Below are 10,894 nucleotides of genomic sequence, written 5' to 3'. Positions count from 1 at the left end.
TTTTTTAAAAAAGGACTCTATAGATTCCCACAAAATTCATATATTTATCTATTTTTAGACCATGCTACTTACCACTTCTGGGCTTCAATCAGATCAAGAATCCCATAAAGGGTTTGTTCCATCATACAACTGTGACCTCATCCACTTCTTAGGCACAGGCTCAGGGTCAGAATGACCCACAAGTTCCTTCTAGCTTTAGAGCAACTGTGTTTTCAATGTGGTTCATTCAGCACCCTTGAGGTATGTGTGGGTATAAATTACAGAATCAGAATGTTGACAACATTGGGATTTCAGGGAAGGCGAACAACAAAAAAAATACTGTATAATATATTTTTAATATATTTTCACATTAAACATTAGTGAATTGAAAATTGTTCAAGTACAAATTTTACCCAACACTTTGTTTGAATGGTGATTAAGAACAATTTCATTGATTGTTTAAACCTAGGAAGAGGGACCAAAAAATAAAACTCTTATTGGTTTGTAGTCTATAGTATTATTGGAAAGAGAACTTTAAAAAGAGCAATTAAAGAAAGGATTATGATTGTTTTAATCAGAAACTTTAATATTCAACATCTAATATGTCTTGCGGTATTGTAAATCCCCAGCACTGGAATTAGGTGTGTGTTTTGTTTTTTATAGTAGCCACCCTGATACCTCAGTGTGGTTGGATTTGCATTTCCCTAATGATTAGTGATGTTGAGTATCTTTTCATATGATTATTGGCTTTTTGTATATCTCCTGTGGAAAATGTCTATTCATGTCTTTTGACCACTTTTTAATAGGTTTTTATTATTGTTGTTGAGTTATAGTTCTTTACATATTCTGGATATTAACCTGTAACCAAAGATTTGTGATTTGCAAATATTTTCTTCATTCTATAGGTTGCCTTTTTATTCTGTTGTCTATGTTATTTGATGCACAGTCTCAAATTTTTATGTAGTCCAAGTTACCTATTTTTACTTTTATTGCCTGTGCTGTTGGTGTCATATCTAAGAAATCATTGCCAAATCCAATGTCATAAAGCTTTTCTCCTATATATTTTTTTGAAGACTTTTATAGTTTTAGGTCTTATGTGTAGGGAGAAGTAAAATTTTATATGTAGCATATAGCTCTGAGGGAGGAATAGTCTAGCGTGAAGGAAGAGCAAAAGCATGTAGAGTAAGCATAGATCAGGAGACAAGGAACAGTTCAGCCACATTAGAGGATGGGATTATATGAGGATAGTGGGAGCAAAAAGATTAAGTATATTGGTTTGGGGTTGGTTATTAGTACAGAGATGACAAATTTCATCCCCACACAAGTTTAATTTGGCTTATACATCTTTTAAAAAGCTTTTGAATTTCATAAGTGAACACATGCCTAAATTAACTCTATGACTTCTCATGAAAAAATCCAAAGATTAGAAAATATAGAGCCCACATTCTTGCTTAGTTAATAATTGGCAGGAAAAGCAACTTCACCCCTTTAAATGGAATTTAAGATTTCCTGATTGCCACAATCCCTGTCATTTTTTTCTAGTCTCTTATACCAAGCATGTCACTCATTTAACTTGGTTTTTGCGTCATTTTTTCTAGTCTTATACCAAGCATGCTACTCGTTTAACTTAGTTTTTGTAGACACGTGTACATCTTGATTGTTGAGCTAAGGGAATGTGGACTTTATTAGAATTGAGGAATCCTGAAGTGATCTGAGTAGAGATGTTGCATGAATATATCTGTTTTCTATGGGAATTAATTCAACCACATCAAAGAATTGCCTAGGTTCATTGCCTAGGAAGTGAATTAGAGGGGGCAGACTATCTGGTATTAGGCTTCTCCTTATGTAGTATTTTTTTATGTTATTTTCACATTTTTTTTCACTTGAGGAGTAGGATATTTTTTCCATTGATTTTTAGAGAGAGTGGGAAGGAGGGGGGGGAGGGAGGGAGGGAGAGAGGGAAAGAGAGAGAGAGAGAGAGAGAGAGAGAGAGAGAGAGAGAGAGGAAACATCGATGTGAGAGACACATTGATTGATTGCCTCCCTCATGTGCCCTGACCAGGGACAGGGATGGAACCTGCAACCCAGGTACATATGTACCCTCAACTAGGAATTGAACCCACACCCTCCAGTGCTCAGGCTGATGCTCTCTAACCACTTAGCAACATCAGCCAGGGCTGTAGTACTTTTCATTAAGCAAGAAAAAGGAGTTCTATGGGAAAAGGTTATTTCTCAATGTTGTTTATAATTTGTGAACTTTGAAAATCCAATATCTTAGGTAATGTCTAGTTCATCCTTGCAGTTAAAGATGTATAAGCATTAATGAGAAGAGAATCTCACCAGTTGTAATTACATTTGCCAGGTTCCATTGTGTAGATGTACCACAGTTTTTTATCCACTCATCTGCTGATGGGCACTGAGGCTGTTTCCAAATCTTAGCTATTGTAAATTGTGCTGCTATGAACACAGGAGTGCATATATTCTTTCTGAGGAATGTTTCAGGCAAACATGTTCTCCAATGTAGTGGGCTCTCTTGTTATTTTGTTGAGGGTTTCTTTTGCAGTGCAGAAGCTTTGTATTTTAATGTAGTCCCATTTGTTTATTTTCTCCATAATTTCCACTGTCTTAGGAGATGTATCGGTAATTTGTAAGATGTACGACTTTTGGTGCCTATGTTTTCTTCTAGGACTTTTATGGTTTCACATCTTACAGTTAAGTCTTTTACCATGTTTCCAGATCTTGGCTATTGTAAATAATGCTGCTATGAACATAGGGGTGCATATATGCTTTCTGATTGGTGTTTTGGGATTCTTAGGATATATACCCTTTTGATTGCTGGTTCAAAAAGCAGTTCCATTTTTTAATTTTTTAAGGGAAATCCATACCGTTTTCCACAGTGGCTACACCAGTGCACTAGGGTTCCCTTCTCTCCACATCCTCGCCAGCACTTGTTGTTTGTTGATTTATTGATAGTCGCCATTCTGACTGGTGTGAGAATAAAAACTACCTCACTGTAGTTTTTATTTGCTTCTTTCTAATTATTAGAAAAAGTAAGATTTGAAACTTGCTACAGTAACAATAAATTACCTTCTAAATGTACTTATGCATAAAGAATAACTCTAGTTAATGAGGCAGAATGATGGAAAATTATTGGTATAGTTTGGATCAAATCACTATAAAAATATGAGGATTCACAGAGTCAATATATACACCTATGACCCTTACATTTCTTTATGGTGAGCTACTTAGTGGCAAAGACTGCCTTTGTCATCTTAGCACACTTACAGTCGAACATAAAACCTGGTATGGTTAAGGCTCAATATATGTTATTGAATAAATTGGAAGATGGGGGAAAATACAAACAGCTGAAACCAGAAATTCTGCATATTCATACTCAGGTTTAGTCACTAGATGGCATTAAATATTTTAAAAGTCATGTTATACCTAGAAAATGTCTTGAGTATATAGAATTTCTCATAATATCCCAATGTTAGAATGGGTAAAAACAATTCTAAAAATTTTCTAAGGCCACATATAAAGGTTTTATGTACGTATGATGAACTTTTAAAAATGTATATATTTTTTTATTGATTTCAAAAAGGAACGGAGATGCAGAGAGAGAAATATCAATGAGAGAGAATCACTGACTGGTTGCTTCCTACACCACCCCCCTCCCCCCATTGGTGATTGAGCCCACAACCAGGGCATGTGCCCTGACCAGAATCGAACTGTGACCTTCTGGTTCATAGATCAATGATCAACCACTGAGCCACTCCGGCTGGGCGATGAACTTTTGATAACCCTAGTCCATTGCCTACCCCATTGAACAACAACAACAAAACCCCACAAAAATTAATGTGCTGCATGAAATAAGGCACAGACTATTCCCTATTTCCAAGAAACTTTGAGGAGTATACTTCAAGGAGCACTATGCCACTATTTTTTAAAAATATATTTTATTGATTTTTTTACAGAGAGGAAGGGAGAGGGATAGAGTTAGAAACATCTATGAGAGAGAAACATCAATTATCTGCCTCCTGCACACTGCCTACTGGGTATGTGCCGGCAACCAAGGACATGCCCTTGACCAGAATAGAATCTGGGACCCTTGAGTCCGCAGGCCAACGCTCTATCCACTGAGCCAAACTGGTTAGGGCACCATATCACTATTAAAACCATTAAATATTTTGGCCAAATTTGTCCCAAGAAACTGTGAGGAGTTTACATAGGCCAATTTTTTGGAGACTGTAAAAAAAATAAAAAGAGAGACCTTGAAAAATTCTATGGGAATGTTAGAGTTAGTGAAGATAAGGGATTTTCGAAAGCAAGAAATTTCCTTATTTTTTATAATGTCTATTTGAAACATAGAAAGAATACTTGCAAACTATATTAGTTATGAAACATGATAACCACCAAACCACTGTGAACCCACCATTTAAAAACATTGTTATAATACCATTAGAAGCCCAATGCATGAAATTCGTGCAAGAGTAGGCCTTCCTTCCCCTGGCTGCTGGCACCGGATTCCCTCCGGCCGCCGGCAGGCACCCAGGAACTGGGCTTTCATGGCAGCCCTGGCTTTGTCCGGAAGGTCATCTGGAAAGACGGCCAGTCTAATTAGCATATTACGCTTTTATTATTATAGGAGATTTCATCTGCTTCTGTGCTTTTCCCATTTCATTCTCCTGCTTGCTCCATAAAGAGCACAGATGTTTAAAAATTTACCAACCTCTTGCCCTAGCCAGTTTGGCTCAGCAGATTGAGCCTCCACCTGTGGACCAAAGGGTCCTAGGTTCAATTCTGGTCAAGGGCACATACCTTGGTTGCAAGCTCCTCCCTGGCCTGGGCCCTGGTGAGGGCTAGTGCAGGAAGCAACCAATCAATGTGTTTCTCTCACATTGATGTTTCTCTCTTGGTCTTTCCTTCTTTATTCCACTCTCTCTAAAAATCAATGAAAAAATACCCTCTGGTGAGGATTAACAACAACAACAAAAATTTACCAACCTCTTGCTTTTTACACATAATTTTAAACAGGATAAACAAATTATTCCTTAATTTTGTTTTCAAGCTCTATAAAATTGTTATGCTATAGCAATCTGAGACTTGCTTTTTCATTCAATATTATATTTCTAAGACTCATCCATATAGTATATTGCAATCATTCATTTTCACCGCTAGTATTCCATTATATGCCAATTATATGTACCACAATTTATTGTTTGGAGGATTTTTTTGTTGTTGTTAATCCTCACCTGAGTATATGTTTCCATTGATTTTTTGGGAGAGTGGAAGGGAGAGGAAGAGACAGAGAAACATCGATGTGAGAGGGACACATCGATTGGTGGCCTCCTGCATGCCCCGACCTGGACCAGGGCCAGGATGGAGCCTGCAACCGAGGTATCTGCCCTTGACCAGAAGCTAACCCGCCACCCTTCAGTCCTCGGCCAAACGGGCCAGGGCTGTTTTGTTTGTTCATTTTTGCTACTGAGATCAGTGCTGCCTTGAGCATTCTTGAACATGTCTCCTTGCACATTAGTGCAAGAGATTTTCTGGGATTTATAGGTAAGAGTGGACCTTCTAAGCCATGGGTTATGAAAACCTTGACATACTACCTAATGTTTTTCTTTTTTTAAAAAAATATATTTTTATTGATTAAGATATTACATATGTGTCCTTGTCCCCACATTGCCCTCTACCACCACCACCCCCACCCCCCCCGCTCATGCCCTCACCCACCCCCCCGTTGTCCGTGTCCATTGGTTAGGCCTATATGCCTGCATGTAAGTCCTTTGTTGATCTTTCCCCCTTACCCCCACCCTCCCCTACCCTCCCTCCAAAGCCCGACAGTCCAATCAATGCCTCTCCGTCTCTGGATCAGTCCTTGTTCATCAGTTTATGTTGTTCATTATATTCCACAAATGAGTGAGATCATGTGGTATTTATCCACTCTCCAGTTCCATCCATGCTGTGGCAAATGGTAAGAGTTCCTTTTTCTTCTTCCTCTTCTTAAAGAATACCTTTCAGCATTTCATATAATGCTGGTTTGGTGGAGATGAACTCCTTTAGCTTTTTCTTATCCGTGAAGCTCTTTATCTGACCTTCAATTCTGAATGATAGCTTTGCTGGATAAAGTAATCTTGGTTGTAGGTTCTTGCTATTCATCACTTTGAATATTTCTTGCCACTCTCTTCTGGCCTGCATGGTTTCTGTTGAGAAATCAGCTGACAGTCGTATGGGTACTCCCTTGTAGGTAACTGACTGTCTTTCTCTTGCTGCTTTTAAGATTCTCTCTTTGTCTTTTGCTCTTGGCATTTTAATTATGATGTGTCTTGGTGTGGTCCTCTTTGGGTTCCTTTTGTTTGGGGTTCTCTGTGCTTCCTGGACTTGTAAGTCTATTTCTTTCACCAGGTAGGGGAAGTTTTCTGTCATTATTTCTTCAAATAGGTTTTCAATATCTTGCCCTCTCTCTTCTTCTGGTACCCCTATAATTCTGATGTTGGTACGCTTGAAGTTGTCCCAGAGGCTCCTTACACTATCTTCTCTTTTCTTTTTTCTTTTTCAGTTGGGTATTTTTTGTTTCTTTGTATTTCAAATCTTTGACTTGATTCTTGGGATCCTCTTGTCTGCTGTTGGATCTCTGTAGATTATTCTTTATTTCAGTCAGTGTATGCTTAATTTCTAGTTGGTCCTTTTTCATGTCCTCCATGGTCTCACTATACTTATTGAGGGACTCATTAAATTTATCAGCGGTTTCCATAAAATTCTTGAAAAACCTTATGAATGTGGCCTTGAACTCTATATCCAGTCGTTTGCTTTCCTCCATTTCTGCCATTTGTGACCTGTTTCTTTGTCTCCGCATTTTGGCTGCTTCCCTGTGTTGATAGAGTGGCTTTGTGTGCTAGGTGTCCTGTAGGGCCCAGTGGCTCAGCCTCCCCAGTTACCTGAGGTGGACACTCTTGGTGCACCCCCTTGTGGGCTTTGTGCACAGTCTTGTTGTAGCTATGCCTTGGTTGTTGTAGGATCACTGGGAGGAATTGACCTCCAGGCCAATTGGCAGTGAGAATCAGCTGTGTCTGCACTGGGAGAACTTCTGTGCTGGAGACACCCTTCTGGGGCAAGACTTGCTTCAGTGGAGCTTTGGTGCTCACTGAGACTGCATCCTGAGTGTGTCCCTTATGGATCTGAGGAGTTGTGATCTGGATGGCCCCCCTCTGACCACTGGGCACAGTGGCTCTTGGATCTAAGGAGGTACTAATCAGCAGGAGCTATGAAGAGAACTGCAGATTCCCCTTCCTTTTTTGGAGTTTGGAGGTGCCCTGATGAGGCTCAGGTGTGAAGCAATGCAAGCTGCTGTGGGGCCTTGGGCCTTCTCTTAGAAGTTCTAGGTCTGTCTTGCCCAGCTGCAGTTTGTTAGGTAATTACAGGTTGCAAATGGCCAGGGCATTCATATGCAAAAGCCTCTGCCGCAGCCGGGGCGGGGTCTCAAGGAATCAAAGGGCGGAGAGAGCAGCTATGGCGGAGCCTCAGCCCTGCCCTAAGGAGTCGGGAGTCCCAGTGTCCCGGCAATGGTTGCAAGCACCTCTGAGGGAAAGCCGCTCTCAAGCTCGCCCGCTGCCAGACAGTCCAGTTTCTCCCCGTATGAGTCCTGGGTTCCCAGAGACTTCCCGGAACTGGATTTCAGAGCCGTCGGGAGCTTGTATCTCCCTCCGGATTAAAAAAGACAGCCTCGCTCTCAGGTGCCAGCCCCTTTCTCCGCGCGTGAGCCCCCGTACCTCTGCACTCCACCTCCGCAGCTCCTCCCGCTCTCAGTGTGCTTTTCTTTCCTTCTAGTTGTAGAATTTACACTCAGCCAGCCCCCCTGTAGTTCTGGACGATGTCCACCTTGTGTTTTTGATGCATTTATCAATTGTTGCGGGAAGCAGCAATTTCCCGGTGTTTATCTATGCCGCCATCTTAGTTTCTCCCCTACCTAATGTTTTTCAAAGTGGTCTTACCACTTTCACCACATTTACTACTTGGACGAACAGGCTTCTTAATCTGTGCCCATTGGTGGGTATGCAAAGGTTATGGGTGACTGTGGTCTCTGCTTAACAAAGACTGAGAGGCTATCCTCTGCACCAAGAACCTGCGCCCTGGAGGATCCCACAGGCCCCGCCCCGGAAGCTTCCGGCCTGGCCTCGAGACAAACTGCTGCCCAGGGCTCTCTCCTCCCTCTCGGTGTCGCCCAGGGAGCGGGACGCGTCCCCAGCACGGTGACCCCTCCTTCTAGAACTACCGCCACTGGCCCCTCGCTAGGCCCTGGACTGAGTCTGTCTCGGGCCCTTTATGGAGCCCTCGCTCTCCTTCGTAAACGTTCTACATTCTCCCTCGCACCATGTGGCACTCGCCTCCCTCAGCCTCGGAAGCTCTTCCTTCCCTTCGCAGCAGCGAGTCTGGCCTCCCCACCTCTGACCCCTGAGAACCACACTTTCGGCCCCTTGGGTTCCCTCCCTCCCTGCCACCACCCTCACTCCCTGCCACCAGCGCCCGGAACCCAGTTCCCCGGCGTCTGCCTGCTGGTCCTCACCTCCAGTCCCACAGTACCTCGCTCCGCTGCCTTCACGCGCTTCCGCTCTGTGATGCCCCGCCCCCAGGTCACCTGACCCAGCGCGAGGCCCCGCCCATTTAGCACCTCCGCCAGGGGCTCCAGGGCGGGAACGAGGGCTCAGCTCTGGGCAGACTGGACTGCCCTGTGCGTCGGGGTCGCGCTGGTCTGCGCCACCTTTTAAGGGCCTGTGACCTCAACTACTATAGTGGCGGGCCTCCCTCTGCGTGCTTTTCTTCCCGCGCCTGGGCCTCCATTTCGCCCTCCGTCCTTCATGCTCCTATTCTTCACACAGCGCTGTTCGTTCTCTGGCCCTCTGTTTCGCCCTTGTCTGGCTCCATTTCAATATTACTTAAATGGACAAGAAGTAATATTGAAATGGGGCCAGAGAATGAACATGATTTCAGAGAGGAAGGGAGAGGGAGAGAGCGATAGAAACATCAATGATGAGAATCATTGATTGGCTGCCTCCTGCACGCCCCCTACTGGGGAATCAAGGCGCAACCCGGCCATGTGCCCTTGACCGGAATTGAACCTGGGACCCTTCAGTCTGCAGGCCCCTGCTCTATCCACTGAACCAAACAGGTTAGGGCTCTTGCCCATCTTTGAATACTTCCCACCTTCCTCTTTTTCTAAACCATTCCATCCTCTTGGTTCTTCTGCTCAAAAGTGAGCAGCAGCTGGAAGCCGTTTGTCCCATTGCTTGGCTGACATTTGTTCCAGGCTTCAGAAGACTAATCCTTACTTTTGGGAGACACACTAAGGGTTTTCTGTTTGTCTGTTTTTGTTTTAATCAACTACTTTTTTCCTGCATCCTGCAAATGAAATGATACTAGTAAAAGAAAAGACAAAGCGTTTTTTTGGTTTTTTTTTTCTGGCTTTTCCTAGTTATGATGTTGTTAAAAGGTTGTGTAAAGCCAATTCGGTGAAGTTAATCATTTGCAAGATTTGCTAGAGTTGTAAATGCTCTGTCAAGCAAAGAGTGTTTTGAAAATATTTCCTTCCCAAAGCCCACAATTTAAAGTATCTTTTCTTTAAAAACATGCAAGGAATTTGTTCACATGAATTGATCCAACCTAAGCTCTCCATTATTTACATTGTGGTGAATAGCATGGGCTTTATAGACAGATCTATCCAAGTTCAATTCTTAAATATTTATTTAATGAATGCAGTGAGGCAAGTTACTTATGCTTTCTCAGTCTCAATTTTCTCATTCTTCCAGGATTGTGATAATTAAAAATTGCATACGCGCTCAATAAATGTTACAATAGTTAATTCCTTCAGTGATGCTACTTTGTACCTTAAGCACTCCTATGTAGGCATTTTTTAGTACTTTTAAAGAAATAGATGGTTAGTGATTTTGAGAGGAAGGGAGAGAGAAAGAGAAACATCAATGATGAGAGAGAATCATTGATCGGCTGCCTCCTGCACATCCCCAACTGGGGATTGAGCCCACAACCTCGGGCATGTGCCCTGACCAGGAATTGAACCATGACCTCTTGGTTCATAGGTCAATGCTCAACCACTGAACCAAACAGGCCAGGGTGAAAACATAGTATTTATTCTGAGCAGCCATGTGCCCAACTAAAAATTAGGAGTTTTAATATTATGTGAGAAGGGGAAAACATATATGGAGGCACAATGGGTGATTATAAGGGTCAGGAAAAGCAAAGTCCAGCATATATCCATCAACATTTTTCCTTTTTTAACAAAGTATTTCCATTAACCACCAAATGATATTTACACACCCATTACCCTGGCGTCTTCAAAGAATAAGCCAATTGTGTATGAGTCATGGGAAAACCCATCTAATATATTAGGTAAAACACAATGAATAGTGAAACTTTTCCTTTACAAAGTTCTTTTCAGGGACATCAATGGAGGTTTTGCCTTTTAAAGGCTCTTAAATACCCTAAAGGTTGCTTTCTAGATACTTACATTCTGTGTGCATTCTTTGGTGTATTGTCAGAAAATACACAACTGATGAAAATGTTTCCTCTATGCAAGAGGTTGGAGAGACATCATTACGACAGCAGCTTCATGGAACACAATCATGTTTCCTGACCTATAATTTTCCTTACACATAGAAACCATTCTCATTAAGTGGATTTAAATTTTTTTATTTACCAATATGGTTAACCTTGATCACACGCATTTATTATTATTGTTATTTATTTATTTATTTATTTATTTATTTAGAGAGGAAAGGAGAGGGAGAGAGAGAAACATCAATGATGAGAGAGAATCATTGATTGACTGCCTCCTATATGCCCCCTACTGGGAATTGAGCCAGCAACCAGGACAACAAGTACTAAATGGCTTTTTTTGTTT

Source organism: Myotis nattereri (genome assembly GCF_964212035.1).
Source record: "Myotis nattereri genome assembly, chromosome: 16".
Lineage (NCBI taxonomy): Eukaryota > Metazoa > Chordata > Mammalia > Chiroptera > Vespertilionidae > Myotis > Myotis nattereri.
Note: the sequence above shows the minus strand (reverse complement) of the source record.